Genomic DNA, 23,570 nt, shown 5'->3' with positions numbered 1-23,570 from the left:
CCTGTCACCACATCGACAATTAAAATAACTGCTGGATAAAATTTCTGCTCACGCGTGAGACCTTACCTCTCCCCTAAGCACGAATTCATACACATCGGCTATATTATGAATAATATTTTCTCATTAAACTGAGCTTTTCAAAAGCTTACAAAATGATTTAAAAAAATGAGATTTTTGTTTACTTTACGCAGCTGAATCTTAGAAATTCTATTTGCCGCGCAAGGCCAGCTGAGCGAATTGCTTGAAGTGCATTAATCATTGGCTCTACACTAAGTAATTAACAGAAGGTTAGGTTGATTAATTAAATATTTGTAGTATGTTTGGAAAGAGCTGGTAAACAGACTGAGGTAATATGCACTGAGCAGAACCACAAAAGCTGTCCATCGTGACACTGTTCGGAAATTTTATCGCATAAGTTTTACTACAACAGAAACAACAGCAGAATTTGATTACATTATTCCATCATCGAATCATATATCCGTCCGCCTCCTTCTTACCAAAAGCTCTAAAAACATGCGAGTGATTAAAAAAGCCGAAAAAAAGTAATGCGCTTCCCGAGAGAGCACACTTCATTTATTCTTCTTAAAAGAGCTCAAAAGACAAGGACGCAGACAGAAGCGATACACACAGTGCTGTTTTAAGAAGTATGAACCACCAACTAGCTCGCACGTTTACCCTTGTGACCTTCATTTATTCGCTCCCACTCTCATTACATAGTATACCCAAGGCCCTACCGCTTTACATGTATGGAACTTGTGGATGTAAGACTTTCCATGGAAACGGCTGTTCTTGCTTCCAATCAGCGACAAATAGGGCGATTCCAAAGAAGACGTTGTTATCGCGGAAACTGGAGGAAAAGCGCCCGAAATCCTCCGCCTGTTTGCACGATTCGAAAGCCGCTTAGGCTGCAAGCCTGCACGTATGCCTTTCCGATAGCTCAAGTGCGCCCTGAACCGATGCCTGGTCTTCTCCAGAGATGCACAACTTGTCTTGTTGCTGAGCTATAGCGCTCGCGAGAGCAATTCTTTGGTTTCTGCTTCGCCGACATGCGCTTCACCTTTCGTAGCAAGAGTCTTAAAGCAAGTCTCTGGCGTGAAAGAATGAAAGGAATAAAGCCGCTGGAAGGAGAGGACGAAAAACAAAACTGAAGGAAACGAGTTTGAAGGGCTTTTCCAGGCTGCAGCAATTTAAGCAAACGAGGACACCTCTTGTGCAAGGAACGGTGTCACGTAGGCTGAAGTGGACGTCGTTACAGAAGCGCTACCGTTTGTGAATAGGAGTGCGTTTCGGGGCGCAAACACGTCCTCCTCTGTGTGCAGCAGCTACGATGAGTCTAGAAAAAAAATCAAAAATAACGGCGGAAGTATCTAGCTCCGGAAAAAACAGGACAGAATGCGACAGGCGGAGCAGGCGAGTGCACGAACAGAACTGGGTCACTGACAAGCTGTGTTAACAAGAACCTACCGCGTGCCGGCTGTCACAGCGAAAACAGGCGTCACCTGAGCGTCAACACTGCAAGAAAAACGAATAAAACAAACGGCAATCCGTTTATTTTCGAGTCGTCAAAGGGTACTTGCAACTTTCAAGCACTTCAAGAGGAGCAGACGCTTTTGGCACTGGAGCTTCTTGCCTGCCGAGAACTAAGAGAAAATGATGAGCGGCACCTGAGCCGGCTATGCGAGCAAGATTAAAATTCATGGCTTTACTCAGACGGCGCAGGTTGGAGAGGCGCTGTAAAAACGCGCACTCGAATGGGTGAACCGAAAGGTTGAAGTGTGGCAAGCGAAAATTTATTCCGCTGCTTAATTTGCAAAAGAAACACATTTTCATCGGCGCGTGCCATAATAATGGTGTTTTCGAAAGATTGCAAAAACCAAGGCAATCTGTGATGCTTATAATATTGAATTATAGATACAACTGCGCCCGGCGTTTGAAATTTTCGTATGTCGTCATACACAGAAAGATATGAGATTGTTTTGTACAAACGATCTCAGTTATTACTGTAAACTTTCGGCTACTATACTATCTGATTACAATTTCTATCCAATGGTGGTTCTCGGGTTAAGGTATATTTTGTTTCCGTTCTGTCATCGTTTGCTTGCTGGCACTAAGCTGTTCAATGCTAAAGTTCATGCTTAAAGTAAGAGGCTTAATTCTGTGCATTTACTGCCATGGACAAAATTTTATGGGACAGGGTGCGGGGGATAAGATTTATTTCTGCGTGGTCAATCAAACAAATTTACGGCAGAGACCAAAACGAAAGGTAACATGCATGCGATACTAGATGTTTTAGGAAAGATTTGAGGTAGTTGTCAAAGAGGTATTTTGGGACAAAAATATGGCTTTTTCAGCAAAGTATTACCAGTGTTGCCGGACAAGAGAAAACCAGTGAATCATTCTGAGTAGTAGTCTGGCTAACTAATTTTTAAGAGTTGTCTATTTAACTACTAAAATTAGGCACATAGTTGCAATTCGAGATTTGTAGCTGGTCGTTAGCAATAGCCTTACTATTTTTTTTAGAATTTAGAAAACGCTATTACCGTTGTCGTTGTGGCTCGACAAAATCTGGCTATTTTGACTAGTAACGTGCACTGGAAATGTTGCTTTGCCTGTATGCTTTTAGAAAGCTTATGTAGAGTGGAACAATGTAACCAATTTTTCTCGAGCTACAGCGCCGAGGATAATCGCGTTTTCAAAGTTTTAAAAACTGATTGGCTATTAGTAACGACCGGCTACAAATCTCTCATTACGACCAGTTGCCTAACTGTGATCGATAAAAAGTTAATTATCAGAAATTAGTTAACTAGCTTACTGCTTACGACAATTCGCCGGTTTTCCGGTGTCTGCCTAAACTGGTAATACAATGCCACAAAAGCCACATTTTTACCCCAAAAATCCGCTTTTTGAATGTTACTGGAAGGCTTCCCTGAAACGCCTAATATAAGGTTGAACAAGTACCAGCTGACTAGTAAGTGAGGCAGCGCCGTAATTTTTTTTTTCACGCAAACTTATGATGTACAGTTTTATCGCTTACTGTATATATCGTGTTTTACGCTTTATGATGTAGCGTTGTCGATGTCTATAGCTGGTAAGGCATGCATTTAAAGCGTCAAATTAGTGCCTCAGTTGTGCTTTTCGGTTCTTTCCTATCCTTGTTACCAGGAATTGCTGGCGCCGCTGTCACGTATCACGCTGTCCTTCCTAATATGATCACGTCAGCGTAATGAAGCAGAAGCGTTAAAGTAATTAATTTTCTAATGGTATTAGACATGAGAACTATAAATACGATAAGTTTGAAGAAAAATAAAAATACCTTTGTTATTTCAGACCTAAATTTAAATATTTCTCGAGGATATGTTAATCGAGAAGGAAACACCTATGCAGTAATCTGAGAACGAGCACGTATAGAGCACTTATATGAAGAAAGAGAAGGATGTACTGAACGTGTAATCACTAACAATGTGTTCCTTTTTTTTTTGCCACTACTTCTTCATATAAGCACTTCCTCAACGCCAAAATAAAGAAGCTCGTATTCGCTCTTGCTGTATACTAGAAGATTATAATTTCCGGAGCGTTGCACTGGCCATCATTTTTTCCGCATGCTTGTGTGTCTGATTTGCATAATCGCATTGTATTTCCGCCCAGGAAAAAAAGCAGATGTTGTTGATGTCCGGAAAAGTGAAGTGATATATCAGAGAAGAGGTGCCTCTCAATCCACCTCCTCCTTACGATAAGGGAGTAATCCGTCATTGCCATCCACCCAAGCGTAGCCAAACGCCTACAAAGAAAAGCTATATAGCTTTCTCAGAAAACTTCGTTGCTAGGAGAGGACAAGTCTACTCAAACCTGAAGGATTCCCTTAAACATTTGAACAACACTCCTTTCTTTACGAAGTGCGCGCTCCACGCCGGCAAGAGAGATGAGGCGAAAAATGCTCCTCGTGAGACTACTGATTTAGAAAAAAAAACTGTGTTCGTAAATATGGTTGCCTTGTCTAGGTATGGAAAATTGTCCTTTCTTAACTTATGCTAGTTGACAAGAAGAAGAAAGATTACTCACGGCGAAAGCTAGCTCGTGTGTCTGCGCGGTAGAAAGTAATTTGCATTCATGGTCTCAATATTATAGTTGTGCAAAGGATGTTTCTACACCTTCAGTTTTGAGCCGTTGTTAGGGTTGCAGTCTGTATAGTTTGATTGTATATTTGTTGTAGTAGCTGTAAAAAATTAACTGGGTCTCTTTTTTAAGTGCTGACGCTTCCTTCAACCGGTGTTCACTTTTGAAGGACCGCAGAGAGGGCATGTTGTTAGCCCTGTCTTTGCGTACAGGCGGTAAAGAACTCGACCAGGAAAGAATGAAAGTTGCGTCTGGTGTTACGAAAGTACTCACCTTAGCCAAAGATCAGGCCGGCACAGACTGCAGCTGTGGTATGTCTGCGAGCGAAGCACAAGCACACCTCAAAATAAAACCCGATTGATTGGCTCTTGACACACATTTGCGTAAAACGCGTTTTAACGGGGAAAAATAAAAAGGTGGCTTAAATCCTGGTTCTGCATAGACTGTCTTTTTGTAGGAATATTTTAGTGCGGAAGCATTACTTCGCGAGCTGAAACCCAACCAAAAATCTTGTGCTGTTCGAGGTTGCGAACCCGCGGAGGCCCGAAGAGATCAGCTTCGCTGGCCACTGAACGAGAACACTATATTATCACCGCAACCAATCACGCCTCGTGTTAAACTGCAACACACTATCACGCCGTGCATTGCACATCGTCATCTTCATCAACTCCCATCAGCGGCGCGAACAGCTCAGCGTAACGTCGTTCAGAGCTTAACCCGAGTCTAATATCGTCGCCAGACATGCCAACGACCAAGCAAAGGAAACGCATGAGCCAACCAGCCTAAACCCGTGCTTTTGCACATCTGCACCGCTTAATTGCATTAGAAGCCTTCCACTTTTTTGGGTTCTATGCTTTTGCAACAAACGTAATAGTCGCCAGAAAGTAGCGTGCCTTCGCCTAATAAAATTATACGCGTTGTAGCTTAAAGCAGAGCTGCGAAGATATGTAATGAAAAATTGGAGGTTGTGCGTGCTGGTTTCATAAGTGCTGTGTTTGTAGCGGTATATTTCAGATGGCTGGCTAAAAGAGAGTAATACGTACTGGTGATCTACCTTTTCGTATTTTTCTCCGAGTTCTGCTTTCGGCCCTACCGAGATTTGCAAGAGCCATGCAAAAATTTGAAGTAATGTTACTGGGACCTCGGTATAGATAATATTCATGTTTACAGGAAGCGCTTAATAGTACTGATCTTACTAACGACTGCAGCAATAAATTCGGGGTCCTCAACTGCGACTTTTATCATAACGCAAGCGCAGCTTGCAGTCTTGAAACCCCTCCTACTGCATCGCGCCAGTCCTGCCGCTGAAAAGAGATATATTTTCGTAGTTCTCGATATTTATTTTCCAAGGAATAACACACGTCTCCAAGTCACGGCAAGCTATCTCGTTTCCACTTTCGAGAAAGTCTCTGTTTTGAGCCAGTAAACTGGACAAGTTCATTAGACATGCACAAACACTGAAGTAAAGATAGATATACTTTTTTTTTTACAGTGCTGCTTGAGCCTTTTGAATGTTACAACTATTTTGACTTAGCGCATGTGGTCTAAGGTATTTTTCTTATACAGTATATACACAAGCATTTCATTCATTTCTTTTGCATTTGGTCACAATGAACCCCCGCACTTGCCTGTCTCTAGATGTAACCACAGAGCAGGAAAGTGTGCCCCGTGATGTGTTTTTTTTAGGTCTCAGTCTTGTTTTCCAGTAACAAATTTTGCAGTATTGTTGTAAACCTTGTAAATCTAGGACAAAGATCGACACCAGGGCTCCTTTGACGACGTTCGCATCATTTGGGCTTAATGGGGAACAGAAAATATAAGAATATTTCGTTTCTCATAGTTGGCCAGCCCACAGCACATAAAGTAAATACCGGTATGCAACACGTTGTTATCGCACACCATCGCTGTCGTACTCTGTCCAGAAGCCACTTCCTAGAGCTGGAGGGTCAGCAGGAGTGACCGTTGAAAGCGACGACGGGATGTCTGCAACAGTGTTGTTTGCACCGCACGTTTGGAGCTATTTTGAGCTATCCATTAGTTGAATTCACTTCATCGAGCAGTCACAGGATGTCGTTGGAAGCTCTGGGCGCATTTTTCACTCCTGTAGCCGCGTTCTGCCTCTTCGCCTTGTCCACGTCATCGAGGGTGCGCGCTCGGGCAAGCAATGAGCCGCCAGAGTTCTTCCGGCCGCAGAAGATCACCTTTCGGAAGCTCTTGCGGAAGTTGTCCGAGAGGAAAGCGTACAGAAACGGGTTTACGCACGAGTTGGTGTAGGCTAGAATCTGGGACGCTATCTGCACAACGATGCGAGGAGCATTCATCTTCCTGCCGTAGAGGTCGACGCTCTTGAGCACCAGCACGACCTGCACGGGGCACCAGCAGAAGGCGAACACCACCACCACGACCACCACGAGACGGGTGACGCGCTTCTTGGACCTCATGCTCTCGGCGCTGATTCTTCCTCCAGGGGCGGTTCCGAGCCACAGTCTTTTAAGCATCAGGACGTAGAGCACGAATACGATGGACAGCGGGACCACGAACGAAGACATGAAGAAGGATATCTGGAAGGCAGCTACGTTGTAGCCCAAGTCGGTCCTGAAGGTACACGATGAGTAGGCGTCTTCTATGAATATTACTCCGTGGGAGAACAGTGCTGGCACGCATGCTGCCAGGATGATGATCCAGGTCAGGAGTATGGCTATATTGGCATTCCTTTCCGTCCTTATTGACATGGATTTTATAGGATGAACCACGGCCAGGAACCTGTCCAGGGACATCAGGACCAAGGTGTATATGCTTGCGTACGCGCAGACGATAACCAGGTACTGCACGATCCTGCACCAGGCGTCACCAAAGGGCCAATGGTTGAGCGTGTAGTCCCAACCCGTGAACGGAACGCAGAAGACGATGAACAGAAGATCGGCCATGGCGAGGTTGATGATTAGAATGTTCGTGGTCGAACGCATCTGCGGGTCGCAAAGCACGACGATAACAACAAGGGCGTTTCCGAAGAATCCTATCACGGCTATCGCACCGAAGAGGATTGGTACGGCAATAGCCAGCACATCTTCCACGGTTTTTGTCTCACCATAGCTGTCCTCATAGTCGGCCTGTTCCTGGACATTTAAGAAAGGCGGCCCGGAAACATTATTGTTTACTTCTGGTTGACAGACGCTTCCAGAATTGTTGCAAGTGGCCGGAGAAAAAGTTCCCAGCAACGTATTTTGCGCTAGTTGAGTCAACATCGACGTCACGACTGCGAGTGACACCGAGGTAGAAGGTTCTGGCAATAATTCGCTCCTGTTTACTGAGTCTGCGGCTGTCAGCGCCCTTAAAGTGCTGTAACTATTATCCATGCCTGTCAAGCAGCAGCTTCTCTCTTTATTTGCTCCTCAATGACGACCTGGGATTTCTCCGAGAGTCTTTGGGCACAACCTGAAAGAAAAAAAAATCAGCAAGCAAATATTAGAATATTTCTCATTCCTTGTTGACTTGGTGCAAACTATGGCGCCACTTTCATTACGTATCGTGCGGCTTGAAGCAACTTTGCGTTAGTCGGCAAGACCGAGACAAAAAACGAGGAGAAACCATCGCCGTTTGAGAAATATCCACAGCAGATGTACCTCGATCAAATGGGCGGGTATTTGTGCGAAAACAATATTTCCATAGATATACCCTGAGAAAGACCTTGCGGTGTTTGGGCGAAGTGAAATAAATGAAGAACTAAAATAAAATAAATATCCGGGGCTGTGATCCGTACCCGTGGTGGCGGAAACAAATCAACTTCACCGGTCACTGCGCGAGTGCACTAGTCTCTAGCGCAGTAAAAAATCTAGGCTATCACCGCAACCGAACACGCCACGTGTTAAACTATAATGGATTCTCACGCTGCGCATAGCACATAGTCTTCTTCATCAACTAATGCTACTATATATCAAACTAATACTGGCGCTTCGAGCTATGTGACAGAAGCGACAGAGAGATGTGCACTGGATGCCTTGGTGTCGACAGACACACGGCGCTAGAGCATTACGCGCTGGCGTTGTCAGTATTGCTGCTGAAACGCGGCTCTGGAGCATAGGCGGCCGGCATACATTAGCTAAACTGACATTGACGTCGGAAAAGTTGAAGAAGAGCATAACTGGCACCCTGGGTTAGTGGACACCTCAATCGCGCTTTCATGTACGTGGCGGCGGTGTGCACCTGCAAAAAATTGTGTTTTGGCACAATATTCGGTGCTTATCAATGACAACCACCAGTTCTTGTTTTATTAAAATAAGACATAGATTTTACGGTTAAGACAAGAACTTTATATATCGTAGGGCATGTGGTCGCGGGGCCAGACCGACTTTGCACAATCAATACTAGCTTCAAAACTTTGAAGCAATTTTTTATAGAGACTTTGAATGTTAAAATAACGTAATAAACTTTAACTACTTCTTCGTAATGGAATGTCATAAATCTTGGCTTTTTATTTAATTGCGTATGCGTTGCGACCGTTGCTTAAAACAATTATCCTCTTTTTGTTTTGAGCGCCGCGTAAATCGAGCACGCGATAGAAAATTAGAGACTAGGGGGCCGGGTTTCTTTAAGGGCTTATTTGGTTATTTTAAAGTTCTCATTCATTTAGACTTCTGGCATTGGTCACTGCTATTCGGTGACGCAGCTGCGCATTTCGAGCGTCTGTGGGAAGTTGCTGGACCGTTGCCTTATTGGCGACCAGACGTCACCGTTGGATGCGATATAACCGGTGCGTGTGGCAAGTGGCGAAGGCTGTCTTCCACGTCGGGTCCCGCTAACTTGTAATTTGTAGGACTGACCGCCTGCTGATTTTGTCTGATATTTGCGTCAAGTTGATGTCAATCTAACTGAAATATAAAATATGTACCCATTTCAACTGGGTCCTTATAGACTGCGACCAAAGATATATTCGTACATTCTTAGAAATGTAAATGCATTGCATCGCATACTGCACTGAATTGTGCGCAAAAAGCATCACGTACGGATGGCAAAACACACGTCTAGAAGGACCGAACACGCAGCTCGCAAAGCCGCTGCGACCATGAAAGCAAAATATAACGAGGAAATCGCATGCGTTTAGATGCACATGCTTACAGTCATATCGATTTTAACCAAATGTTATCGCCAAATATCATGTGTTTAGCCCGGAACACGCCCAGAACGTGTTCTACGAAGCGTTTTGCCCTCGGTGGCTTACAATTAATATAGATTGAAGCAGTGTTTAAAACGCAGACAGCGCTGTAATCATTGAGCTAGTATTGTTAAACATATTTAAATTGGCTACACGATGTATATTACGTTTATTGAAAGCAGCTTTAGCTGAAAGTTTGAAAACATAAGTTACGCGCAGTATAAAGACGAGAAGAGCAATTTGGCGCGATTCTTCAAATCGCTCAGCGTTGGTCGAGTGCTGCTATCAAAATGAAGACGTCGAAGAACAGAACAGCCCGTCTAGTCACTCAGACGGGTAAATGTGTGGCAACAAGAGCTTCCCTAGCGCACTCCAGCCCGCAGCGCATTGCGCACTCTGTTATTCTTTCTCAAGAAGCCGCGTAGGCTTTCCCTATTATTAGGTCTTGCGCAAACAGGACGTGATAATGCGTCGCACGAGTCAAGGCATCTAAATCCCTAGGCCCCACTCTGCGCTTCTCCAAGTGGCTAGGCTATGCTCCAGGCCAAGTCCCTCCATGGCGGCAGCGACTCGGCCGAATGTCCTCTAGGGAACACTTGAAAGAAAGAGCTGAGCAAACGCTATGAGATGTTCGCAGTAAACAGTGTAGGTGGCATGGGGGATAACAGTCTGGGTCGAATTCTCGTCATCTGAGTCGGTGCGTCCGAGCGAGTTCATTTGTGGAAGTGCCGCTGTGTAGGCTGCAGCCAACTAAAGAAGGTAGCAGCTGAGAATTATTCCCATCGGCATTGGCACGGAAGATTTCCACTTGCCCTTGAAAAGCCCGCGCAGAAAAAAATACCTATGTGAGCTAATGAGCTTTCCGTGGAGCATTGCAGACAGGTGTCTGGAGGGCACTCAGCAATCAGTTTGATGTCTCTGTGTTTCTATGCCTGTACGCAAGTTCCTGTGAACTTCACGTTTTTTGTGAAGCTTGCAGACGGTTGTCTGAAGGATATTCAGGACGCACAACTTATGCCTTTGGCCTTCTATGCCTGTACGCAAGTTCCTGTGAACTTCACGTTTTTTGTGAAGCTTGCAGACAGTTGTCCGAAGAACATTCAGGACGCACAATTTGCGCCTTTGGGCTTCTATGCCTAACCGAAGGTTTCTGCGGACATAACGTGATAGACAACTGCCTACAGGGGCACCAAAGGTAAATCAGACCATGCGAGTTCTGGAAAAGTTGAGCTATTTGACCGGGACTGCTGATAAGAAGAACATGATAAATACTCTACTAGCCAGCGGGATGTACCATGTGCGCCTGCGCATAAACCCCTTGAACGCCCTGTGATGCAATTTCCCCGCATCTCGCTTGCTCAGTTTTTGATAATTCTGGACTTTTATGGCGCAATGGCATCTGTGGCCAAACAGCGCCATGGCACAAGATATTTTTTTCTATTATAACTGGCGTAAAAGACGAATTTCCCAAGTATTTCACCCGGGTCGGCTCCTGGAAGAACAAGTTGTGCGTCCCAAGCCATGCTCGGACTTTTAGATCTATCACCAGAGCAAAGCCGTGGAATATGCCGCATAATCTGCTCCGAGATGTGGCGGCAGGCACACTTCAGCTTAAAAGCAGAACACCGCTTGTCTTGTCGTTTCAGTGTCCGTCTTTAGCGTTGTCTAAATCGCGAACATGGCATCCACCCTTCAAGAAGTTCAATTTTGAAGAAAAATATCGATTTCATGATCTTTGTTAGTGAAAAAAAGCGCAATAAACCGCTTATTTCATTTTCATCGCTTCTAGATTCCATCGCTTTCTTCGGAAGAGCGCGATTTAGTGATTTTTTTTTATTTACCAATCTTCACTGCGCTGGCACACCAGAAAACGTAGAATCTTTTTGTATCAGGAATAAAACAATTTCTACTGAAAGTATGTAGCCAGGTTTCTCTTTTGTTTATTTTTCTTTAATTAGAATTCTGTGTGCAGCCTTCTTTTTCCGTTTTTTGTTTCGATACCCGTCCACAATGCAGGGCACATTGCGGTCGGGTTGACATACTGGATAAAATTTCTGGTTGGTCAATAAAGGCCACTTTTTCTCTCTTTCTCTCGTAGGTTCCTTAATAATAATTGGTTAATAATTGGTTTTTGGGGAAAGGAAATGGCGCAGTATCTGTCTCATATATCGCTGGACACCTGAACCGCGCCGTAAGGAAAGGGATAAGGGAGGGAGTGAAAGACGAAAGGAAGAAAGGGGTGCCGTAGTGGAGGGCTCCGGAATAATTTCGACCATCTAGGAATCTTTAACGTGCACTTACATTGCACAGCAGACGGGCGCCTTAGCGTTTTTCCTCTATAAAAACGCAGCCCCCGCGGCCGGTCGTAGGTTCCTTCAGTATTCTTTGGCACCCTGCGTTACGTAAGGCCAAACGCTTTTCTACGCTGGCCTGACACCGCGAAAGTTCTGAGAAGCTAAATGTCACGCCTCATATTGAAGCCTGTAAGTGAGAACTGAGTATTTAACTTGTGCAACTGCACGAAAAAATCCCCCCCTACCCCCGAAATTCCTTCCTTCCTGCGCTGGAAGCAGAGCGAAACAAATCTAATTCTCAGGTGCCCAGGGCCTGGCCCCGTGAAAGTGTCAGGTTCGCGCAGCTATCGAGGGTACGCAAGAATAAAAAGAAAAGATGCGATGCAAAGCTAAACGGTGAATACAAGAAGCCGGAGTTGCTCGCGTTTCCTTCCGCCCGGGGGGCTCAAGTATTGGCTTACCGTCCGTGCTGCCTTCCTTAATATTTAAAGCGAGAGAGATTTGTTGGAGCGGCGAAATTCGAGTTTTGCATACGGAGCACCGCATCGCTTCCAGCCTCGGCGTTCGGCTTTCCACACGTTACTCGAATTTGCTAATTCACTTTCGGCATTTTTAATGTGTAGCAACTCGACGGAATATATACAATAAAAGAAAGAAAACCAAATGACTAGTGCACTCGCAACGCAACCGAAGAATATTAAAGAAATTTAGGAAGAAAATATTAAAAAATTAAAAACGAAAAGAAAGAAAAGACAGCCGCGCTCATGATTCTTGTCCAGAATGGATCGTCATAAAATGTGTGAGTTTCCAAGGGTGAGTGTATGTCTGGAAGCTGAACCTTAAATTGCGAAATGGGCTGCCGTACCAAAAAATAGAAACCGCCGAATTAAGGCGGCCCATGAAGTTTACGGTTTAATCTTCACCGTTCTGCATCATTAGCGCCAAGCTTTTTTCAGGAGTCTTGAGACAATCAGATTTAGAACGTCTGCTCTAGCTGACCATAGTCAGTACTAGTGCTATACAGCTAAATGCAACTACAGTAGTGAAGATGTCAGAATAACATAACTTGATTCTGCCCGTTTAATCAATCGGCGATACGAGCTCAAAGGGGCAATCAAGAGAAATTGAAGTTCTCCTGACTCGATAACCGCAACGCCCTCTAATCACAAACACACCGCTTTCATGGTAAACGAATTTTTTTCTAAGCTAGAAAAGATAAAAAATGGAAATACGCCTGTCGCCATCACAGGCTAGTCTCGCAAGAAAAATGCGTGCGTCCTTACCGATTATTTCGGCGCGAAACCCTATGATGAACCGCCGATAGCTTCAAAGCTGTGGCAACTCGTTCCCTCCGGTAAGGAGGTCCCCACTTTAATTCGACTGCCGGCTAGATTTTGGCTGATCACTTGTGCTTAGCGTGCCCTCAACTAGACTCCCTAGCGGAGTTATACTGGCATGCCTTACTTCTGCCCAACTACGTCGACAAAAGCCTAACTATTTAGCTAATTCTAAGACGCAGAAAAAAAAGAAAGGGTCTGGTATGTCTACATTCGCCGTGCACAAAGTGGCGAGAGTGCGTGACCATCGGTTTCCTTTTAAGCACGAAAGAAAAAAAGTCACTTTCGGAGAAATTCAGCAATGAATTGCCCAGTGGTTGTAGCGCTCGGCTGCTGATCCGAAGGCGCGGGTTCGATCGCGGCCGCGGCGGTCGAATTTCGATGGAGGCAAAATTCTAGAAACTCGTTTACTGTGCGATATCAGTGCACGTTAAAGAACCCCAGGTGGTCGAAATTTCCGCTGACCTTCACTACGGCGTCCCTCATAGCCTCAGTCACTTTGGGACGTTAAACCCCCATAAACAAAAAAAAACTATTTGTACGGGATTCCGAAAGTATCAAATAGCGTTTGAATTTATAAACGCACTGTGGTAGCCTATAATTATGATTTTTCTGGGCGCTATCAGATTGCGCACAGAAAAAAAAATATTGCAAGCCTCGCAATCCTGACACTAAATCAGCAGTGTAGACAAGTGTGGGGAAATCACTCTGATCTGTCAGTTAAAAGCACAGCTGAAGGCGACGGCAGGCCTCGGCATCTAAGACTGCCGTTGTTTCTCCTTTAATCTTCCATGCTCGTGTGATGCAAAACAATAAAATTCGGCGTTTGCTTGTTTTCTTGAAGTCCAGGTTAGTGATTTACCTATGCTTGACATAACACTCTTGTATTTGAGCACTGTTGGTATAAAGCCCTTATATTTAGAGATAAGTGTATTTTTATGTTATAATTATATGCTTTAGCATCAAGGCAAACAATTTCTTAATTCGTAATTCACCCCTCGTCGCGTACAAGAACCATTGCTTATTTCAAATTAGTGATTTCTAGAAAGATTATAATAATAATAAATGGGTTTTTGGGGAAAGGAAATGGCGCAGTATCTGTCTCATATAACGTTGGACACCTGAACCGCGCCGTAAGGGAAGGGATAAAAGAGGGAGCGAAAGAAGAAAGGAAAAGGTGCCGTAGTGAAGAGCTCCGGAATAATTTCGACCACCTGGTGATGTTTAACGTGCACTGACATCACACAGCACACGGGGGCCTTAGCGTTTTGCCTCCATAAAAACGCAGCCGCCGCGGTTGGGTTCGAACCCGGGTACTCCGGATCAGTAGCCGAGCGCCCTGACCACTGAGCCACCGCGGCGGGTCTAGAGAGATTCCAAGAGCAAAAAAAATTTGGTTAGTATTGATAGCATACCGTATTCTCATCACCAAAAATGGAGCTTTTATAGCACTGAAAAGAGCGAAAAACGAAACACAGGTGTCACCACCACCGACAGCTTTTGGAGGCAAACTGTGTTCGTCGGCACCAATTCTTGAGTGCTGATCCCAGAGGCTGTGCTACACTGTCATTCGCTTCAAAACAGTGTCAGCTCGTCATTTTCGTAAGTACGTTACAATTTTATATCGACCGGCGCGAAAATTTAAATTAATCGTACTAAATCTCGTGATAAATCTCAGTTTTGCGGGCTAACAAACGTAAACATAGCCAGAGAGGGCCAGAGAATCAATATTTTTTGAGAAAAATGATCCAATGGAGTTTTTTTCAGTGTACCTTTAAAGCCACGCCTGTGGCGCTACTGGGAGTGGCAAAATAGTCTCGAGTTTTTAATACGTAATTTTTGTTTTGAAGAACGTTTGTTAAGGAGTAATTGTGGGATATATAATCATGAGCGATCTGCTGTCTACACAACCGCGACAATATTCGACTAGTGCGCGAGAACAAATTGCGCGGGTACAGGCCCCACGGCCCTCAGCTGTAGATGCTCTCCAGGCGCAGCTACATAACAATAATAATAATTGTTTTTTTTGGGGAAAGGAAATGGCGCAGTATCTGTCCCGTATATCGTTGGACACCTGAACCGCGCCGTAAGGGAAGGGATAAAGGAGGGAGTGAAAGAAGAAAGGAATAGAGTGGTGCCGTAGTAGAGGGCTCCGGAATAATTTCGACCACCTGGGGATCTTTAACGTGCACTGACATCACACAGCACACGGGCTCCTTAGCGTTTTTCCTCCATAAAAATGAAGCCGCCGCGGTCGGGTTCGAACCCGGGAACTCCGGATCAGTAGTCGAGCGCCCTAACCACTGAGCCACTGAGCCACCGCGAATGTCCGGACCCCGTAGAGTATCTGTTACGGGTCCAATTGGACTTATTTTTGGAACTGTGGCGGAGAGTTTGAAGGATGCTTCACTCCCGCCACCGGTTGGCCCGGTATTGCACTACCTCCGGGATCGGCCTTGTCTTTAGCGCGTCTTTACTATCCTGTCTTTCTATCCCCTCTTTCAACTCTCCTACTATCTGCACGTCGTAGCGATTGTGGCTCGGCTTGAGCCAGTGAGCAGGCCTGTGCACTTTTCTTTCTTCCTTGCAACAACAGACAGACAGACGGGTTCGAACCCGGGAACTCCGGACCACATTTCCCTGCGGGCGTTGTGTGTACGCGGCAAGTAGAGGTAGTGTCGCAGTCTTGTCGCTTCCGTCTTTGCGTGCCTTTTTTTTTGTTTTGTCCACCTCCGTATTTCCTACTTCCACTTTCCCTGTTCGACCGTAGTGAACAGAACAGGAACTGTCCTCCGGTCAACCTTGCTGCCATTCTTATTTCTCTTTCGCGCTCTGCACACAACAACTAAGAATTATCCACGCCCCTGTGAGCAGGGCACCGGCAACAGACACCTCGTTTCCGTTGCTGTCATGCCTGCTGTTGACGCGCGGTGCTACTTCAGCGTTATTCCAGAACTGAGCCACTGCTTTTTCCTCTCCCTGAAGATATAGGCGTCACGATCTTCAATGGAGTACGCAAAAGAAGACACTGTCGTCGCCTCTTCACGGCGTGTCCTTCGAGTTCCATTGGTTGCTTTTTTTCTTCATCGCGTTGCTTGGACGCGTCTTTCTCTTTGTCGATTGTCCGTGTTCAGGAGACAACTTTCTTCAGCTGCTTCTGCGTGATTCTCGACTGTCGCCTTCAGCTTCGGAGAAACTTGTTTCAGTTTCATCTTTGCATCGATGCTTAGGACTCTTTCCTTTTGACGTGCAGTTATTTCAAAGCATGCCTCATTCCCTGCTTATCGTTCAGCTGTTGACCTAAACAGTCTGCTTCCGGTTACATAACATATTTGTCGCATTGATGCGGTAACCTTAACTATAACCAAGTTTTCTTGCTGTAGGGCGCAACGACCGCAGCTGCTTCCCCGGACACGACGTTTGGTGAGATAAAAGATTAACTACCAGACGCAGCAGTCCTGTGGAAACTTGAAGGGTGTTGAGTTCTCGACTCTAAGCCTTAAGCTTTAAGTGTGCGCCCTCTGCGCCCTTGTCACAGTGGTAGATGAACACGTGGAAAAATCATTTTGTTGCCGCTCTTTCTTCCCCTTTTTCCCGATGTTCCCCTTCTCACGTGTAGGGTAGCCTACTGGGCATCGCCTGGTTAACCTCCCTGCTTTTCCGCTCTTCTGGTACTCTCTCTCTTTAAGAACTATATGAACAAGCACCGACACCCATGATACGAAAGTACAGGCGGAAGACAATACGTTTACACCTTATTGTTGGATTCCTCTGCGCTCTCCGTGATCCGCTGCGAGTTATCAACTTTATGGCGCGTTGTTTGGTTATTAAATTGCTGCGTTTTCTAATAGGCATTCTCGAAGGTATGCAACAATTGAAACAAAAACATAAATGGAATGACAATTTTCATCAAAATAGGACTATCGCTTTACTTGGGGATGCCAAACACCTTTCTTTCCAGAAAAGCTAATTGCCGTCGTAGCGACTGGCACCTTGGGACGGCAATTTTCAAAACGGGTTTAGGGGAGTTACTTGAGTACGCATTAAGGACATGCGCTATTTTTGTTTCGTTGCTGTAAATTTGTGAATTTATACGGTCTTTATACGAAGGGCTCCCAAGCGGGGTATATATCTGCAGCTACCTGACAGCAAAGGAAAAACGCAGGTTTCGTTGGTTGTATTTAAGAAGTAAGTTTGTCGTTTAACTGTCTTTTACTGGAAATAAAATTGCAATTCTTCGTCAAAGCGTGAGTGTGATGAGATTCAAGGGTGAGAAGCGCTTTTCCTCAATACACAGACTGCTCGATCGTGTATTTTTTGAAAGAATCTTGTTAAAGCTGTGAATATATGTAATCAGCTGTATAAAAGCCTTGTGCAGAAGCGTGTTGTACTAAAGCCGCCAAACTTTGCGCGAAAACTGCAAAAAATGTGACAGCACGCGAGCGGTTTACATGTGCATCCTGCATGCCTCACATATCACGTAGTTATTCAACCTTTCTAATGAGTTGTTGCGGTTGCCAAGTGTAAAGCGCGACCAACTACCGAACGAATAATGAAGAATTTGATCAAAACGCCGGGAGCTAGGTTTCCACTTTTTAGCCGTTGCTTGCTTTGGACGAACAGTCGTAGTAATATGTTGCTCTCGTCGGATGAATAGTAGCAGCCTACGGCGTGATTTCCTTAGGCCGTGCTGTTAATTTCTTTGCATTTGTTCTCCAAGACTAGTTAGGGCAAAGGAGTTTCTCCCCTTATTCTCGTCAGTTTCCCCTCGGGGTGTATACAGGATTTTCTCTTAGGTAAATGGCGTTAGTGCTATATTAAGTCCTAAACAAGGCATCAATAGTCTACTGTATTTTCTTTTTTTCTTTTCTTCTTCTTTCACTGATGTTAAGGGCATTATCTCGACTAACCAGTCGTTTAAATACCCATTTTGGGCACCGCGCATATCCTTCAGTTAAAAAACGGTCATGAATACCTGCAGTACTAAAACAGAATTCCGAAAGAGAGCCAGTGTCGGAACACGAGATACTTTGAGTCCTTTTGAAATGGCCTAAATGCATTTATTTCCCAGTCTAGTTTCCAAAGTAACGAATTGATGGCGGTCCATTCTAAAATGACCCAGGTTAATATTCTCCCTTCCGCTTCTTCCACAAACTATTCTATTATTCTCTGTTTTTATTTATCGTATTGATATGCTTTTTTATACCTCCTTTCACAGGTATTACTGCATACGGACTTTTCTGGGGGTTAGCAGTGTTAGAATCGCCATCACGCCATACATCTTCACTTGACAGCGATTCCAAATCTATCACTCCCGCTTCTGAGCTTGGGATGAAAGCTGATGTACTGTAAGACTTTTTGGTGTGTAGTTTCTGACTTTATCATCCTTTCAATTTTTCCTCCTCGTCAGCCAAGTACTTGAAGAAGCTAGAACGCTCTCTTTCAGACGTTCAAATACAGGCAAGAAAAATCTTCCCAGTGTATCGCGCTAGCTGAGATTTTTGGAAAGAGAACCGAATTCTCTAACTAAATTGGCTCCAACATCGCCCTTTTGTTACATCTTTCTGCGATTTTAGCCCATACCTTGGGGGTAGTAAAAAAAAAGCACTTCAAAAGCTTGGCAGTTGTCCGTTTCTTGAGACACCTGAGAACACATGGGTAGGCTCTGTTGAGAACTCGATTTCTTTTTGCTTTTCTGCGTCGCCAGTGGGGCGCTGTGGACGGAATAAAATCTTTTAGGAATTCTCCTCCTGCCACTTGCGCCCCCGTAAGGCAGTGAGAAATTTCACACCTTTCGTCGCCTTAGGCGTTGCAAATCTGGTTCCCGGTGAAGAAGCGGCGAAGCGACAGTGTGATTTTTACTTGCAAAAGTGAGTTGAAGGAACTGTCGGTTCGCGTTACATCTTCCGAAGGTTGCACCAAACTGGCTCTTCGAGAAAAAAAAAAAAAACAAGCATGACAAAAAAAGGACGGCTCACGACTGAAACGTTGTAACACAGAGTCCATGTTTAAACAGGTTTCGGGGGTTACAAAGGAGCAAGCAGGATTTCCCGAAGCAAGATAAAGAGAAGCTAACAAGCAAGTAGGTAGTAGGAAATGAAGCTCTCGCGATGCGCAGGATACCATGAACAAAAAACTGGCACGTTTAATATTCGATAACTGGCAAGGGGTTACTAAATGTCAATTTAACAGGTGATCATGGCAAGCACTTATAGCTTAACAAATAAAGAAAATGCGTCTTAAAGTAAAGTACAAGAAAAAGGCGTCCAGAATGGCGATATCCGGTCCATTCCGTCGACGCATACCTTCGGAAAATTCACTTCTCTGCATAGGCTTCCAGAGCGTAGTGGCAGACAAAAGGCGGCAGACAATGACAGTCCTTTTTGGTGAACTAAGGGTAACCAATGACTGCCCCAAGCCGTAGAGGAGCATAATTGCGACAGTCGCTCTGATTCCGTAGCAAGGAGTCTTCTTGCCACTGTGGAGTGCCGTCGCATCCGAACAGTTTCCTTCATGCACATGGGCGCTGATCCGAATGATTTTCTTGTATCATCATGTCTTTTGATTGGGAAAAGGATTGGTAATTACTTTTTGTGACCTTTCCAACTTCTTTTTCTTCATCTTACTTTTTCTATTTATTTCGTTCTTTCGTGTTCATCTTTCTGCAATCATTTATTAATTCCCGCGTTTCTTTCCTTTCAACACCTTCTTTTGGTTCTTTTGGTTCTTCGTAACTTTGTTCCTTCCTTGCTTCTTTTCTCTTCCTTCCTTCCTTCCTTCCTTCCTTCCTTCCTTCCTTCCTTCCTTCCTTCCTTCCTTCCTTCCTTCCTTCCTTCCTTCCTTCCTTCCTTCCTTCCTTCCTTCCTTCCTTCCTTCCTTCCTTCCTTCCTTCCTTCCTTCCTTCCTTCCTTCCTTCCTTCCTTCCTTCCTTCCTTCCTTCCTTCCTTCCTTCCTTCCTTCCTTCCTTCCCTCCTTCCTTCCTTCCTTCCTTCCTTCCTTCCTTCCTTCCTTCCCCATTTCCCCCTTAATCACCTTCTTTTCATATATTTTAATTTCATTGTGCTCTGGTTTCTGCTTGAAACTAGGACAGAAGGGCTTAAATTCGTTTCATTAGAAATTGACTTGGACTGACCTACAGCATAAGTAACTCTAAGCATAGTAAACAGCGCTTGTGCAACCGCCAATCTCACAGACATCTCACTGTCAAAAAATTAACAGAAAATCAATGCATATCGCTCCTGATTAGCTTACGCAATGCATAAAACTTGCCTAACGCCCCGTACTGTTCAGACTCGGCTGTGGCTAGCCGCAAATATGCTCTCGTTTTGCGAAGATCGCAATGTACGCGAACATTTCCGCTAAACTTTCCGCAAACGAAAGTTGTGCACATCGATTTTGAACTCCTCCGTCGCTTCAATTTGCAGTGCCAGACCACTTCTCCTATGAGTCTTTAATATTTGTATTCCGTGAAGAACTTAATTGTTCAGTCAGTCATACCTTGAATTCTCAGAAGAGCACTTGGATGAAACGCCAGCAACTGTCAGTTCCAGAAGAGTGAACCAGACTCTGTTAAAGCAAACTCACTCAACCAAACTCTCTGCCCAGGAACGCTGAGAGCGTTCCCGAATCGATAGGTGCATCTGCATCGCACTAACAGGGTCGATATGGCGTTCGAGTCGCGAACAGATTGTTCGTGCGAGAAACTCTGTAAGCAGCGGATTGTCTCCAGCAGCTGCGCACCTTTAGGCATAGCCGAGTTTAGTTGTAGCCCATTTGCTCCAGCTATAAGAACGCTAATTCACGGGTGAACGTCACCTCCGCCACTTATTGCAGCGCTTTATGTGGCACTTCGCATTGATTGGAACAGCGTTCTCGCGCACTTTGACAGACTATCAGCGGTTCGCACAGTGTGCACAGTGCGTGAGCAACCCGAACATTGTGTCGACAACCGACGCCGTACAATTATTCTTCTGGAGCGAGAGGTTTATGAAACGCTTTCTCAGGGGTTTTGAAGTATACACTTGTGGGAGTATTAAGCTTTAACGTAGCCCCCCTCCCCCCGCCCCGCGTTTTGCGGGGCTTAAGAGAGAAGAAAAAGAAGGGCAAGGAGGTTAACCGGAAAATAGTTCAAGTTGTTGTTGTTGTTGTTGTTGTTGACCTGAAGTTGGAAATACTGCAGTGGGAAGAGAAAGAGGCCGTGCGAAAGGGAACGGGATGAATGAGATTGATGATAGGTGCCATTTATGTAAGTATGAAAAGAAGAAAATATAAAAAGTAACGAATGGATGAAGCATTTGAGTTGGGAAGTTAAAAAGAGCATGCTGCTGGCATTGTTGGCGTTGCGTGATGAGTAGACATCAGCGTGAAAGCTAGACGAAGGATGTTGTATGTTTCTTCTCTACTGCCCCTCGCCTAGTTTTCGCGCTGTTTTTTTTTTCAAATTAGTCAAGACGTGCGTGCAGAAAAAAGTTTTCTCCTGGCCATAACTATTTAGTTATTCTTGGTGCGAAATTCCCCCTATGGCTAAAATATTGCAATCCTGTGGTCTGACAGGACCAATACTTCGGAGGCCGTTGATTATCAGGATGTCGGTAGGCTGAAAAAATGGTTCTGGTTTAGCTCTGGTTAAACCTGGAGTGACGCGATAGCTACATCTGGCCGAGTGGAACTCGCTCAGTTGAATTGCAAAGTCAGTCTTTCGCCGCTCCGCTGGGCGTTCCTTCTTCATCTTCGTCCCACTCGACACTCGCTGTCGCTGCCGCTCCGCACCACGTGACCAACCCACGTCACCAACGGCCGCACAACGTGATCAACCCACGTGACCAACCACGTGACCAATGGCGCTGCCACGGAGCTCAAGTCGTGCCACGCTGTAGATTCGAAGAGGTGGCGTAGTGTAGCTATCGGTACGAAATTAACTAGGTCAACCTTACAAACTGCCATATGATTGAATAGAGTGGTGGTTTCTATAATAGGATGCAGCTCAAGAACGAATCTGTACGAGCGCTTAATTAAGACCCTCAAATCAATACAGTCGGCTGATCAATATGACGTCGTGTCTCTTTGAACCAGGTATCCTGACAACGCAGAGGCCGGCAGGAGAAAGGGGATTAAACAGATCAAAGATCAATGGCGACGTCATGAAAACGGGCCGATGCCATTGGCTAGACGGCCTTCTTTGATGGGCGTCTGCCACTTCGTTATTGATTTCTATCTGATATAGGAACCAAATTAATGAAGTAGATCCAGTAATAAAAATGCACAAGTGTAGTGGTCTGACAGGCAAATAGAACCTAAGGTAATACAGTTCAGTGTTTCTGAAGCAATGAACACGAGTGGAGGTAAATTTTTATTAGCCGCTATTAGCTGGCGCCAACATTTGTTACACTAATCGACGCCTGTCAGCAGCATAGCTGTAATACGCTGTGTGCAGGTCAGAATCTTTGAGAAGGTTGATGACCGTGGTGGTGGGTAGGAACCAAATCGATGAAACAAAGGCAGTAATTAAATGCACAGATAAAATTTTCTTAGAAGTACATAGAAGCAAAAACACACGATACACTCAGCGTTTCTCAAATCAATAAAAACGACTAGCGACAGCTTCTAGTTGCTGCTGCTAGTTGCCGCCAGCTTCTGTTAACCTCCGCGATGTGGCCACATGAAATAGCCATGTTTTGAAGGTGGCTTTCGCAACTGCTTAATCCTGCTTAATCCCTCAATACACGAAAGAAGCCAACACTAAGTGAAACCAACGAGAGCATAGGGGGATGCTTTTGTTGTTGTTGTTATTATTGGTGTTGTTCACGAAGCTGACAAATTTGCAATGTCATCATTTTTAGATGATATTGCAGAGGATACTTAACAGAATCCCCAAAGGAGGCCTGTTTGCCACTTTTCTGGCTTGCCCACACAGCATACGCACTGAACGTCACTGGCTGAACATATTTTCTAATAACAAATACACTGTACAGATGCATGGCCGGCCTTTGTTATTTTTGTGAATCACAAAGTTTATTATTTGTGTGCGTGTGCGTGGGCGCTTGCGTGCGTGCTCGCTAACACATTTGAAACTGCAATAGTGAACTGAAATTTATGAAGCAGACGTGCAGAAAACGGAATGTTAACAAGGCAAAGAGCGAAATCTCGTTAATGAGGCATACTTCCTTATTTGTTCCGCTTAGCTTTAGCGTCCGGAAGCTCTTAGCAGCACCTGCTACTTTAAGCGCAACGCGCAAGTTCCGCGTGTCAGTTTGATTAAGCAGTGTCATGGCAACAAGGTAAATGTCCACTTTTGGTAACCCCATCTAAAGATGAGAGCACGGATTACGGGCAGCAAAAGAGGTTGATTTATATTTCCTTGAACGAAAATACTATTCGTACTCGACTGCTGACGTTATTCCAAGAAAATGAGCAACCGGATTATGTAAGACAATCCAAAGGCTCAATTTCGAACCTAAGCTCCGGCGCTTATTACGAGCGCACTTAAGCAAAACCAAAGGTAGAAATTGCCTGTGGCGAAATCTAAACTGAAAACGGTAAGCATGGTAGTAAAAGGTTGATCAGCTCGAGGCGTCGTGATTCTTGCGTTATCGTTCACACCGTTCACTCGTAATTATCTATACAGGCTACTTACACAAGAAGAATGACCTGCAAACTCCGCCTTATGACACAAAA

General features: G+C 44.8%; 2 pseudogenes across 1 annotated transcript in view; one reads left to right on the top strand and one right to left on the bottom strand.

Annotated features, from left to right (window-relative positions):
• Nucleotides 1–5,457: 5,457 nt before the first annotated feature.
• LOC144100926 (allatostatin-A receptor pseudogene) overlaps nucleotides 5,458–23,570 on the bottom strand; it is a 74,804-nt pseudogene continuing 56,691 nt past the window's right edge. Inside the window, exon 2 of the transcript XR_013307895.1 lies at nucleotides 5,458–7,548. The product of XR_013307895.1 is annotated as an allatostatin-A receptor pseudogene (transcript). The remainder of the gene's footprint in view (nucleotides 7,549–23,570) is intronic.
• LOC144102846 (U2 spliceosomal RNA) lies at nucleotides 15,222–15,360 on the top strand (annotated as a pseudogene).

The sequence above is a fragment of the Amblyomma americanum genome, chromosome 8 (assembly GCF_052857255.1).
Source record: "Amblyomma americanum isolate KBUSLIRL-KWMA chromosome 8, ASM5285725v1, whole genome shotgun sequence".
Lineage (NCBI taxonomy): Eukaryota > Metazoa > Arthropoda > Arachnida > Ixodida > Ixodidae > Amblyomma > Amblyomma americanum.
Note: the sequence above shows the minus strand (reverse complement) of the source record. Positions and strands in the feature narration are given on the sequence as shown.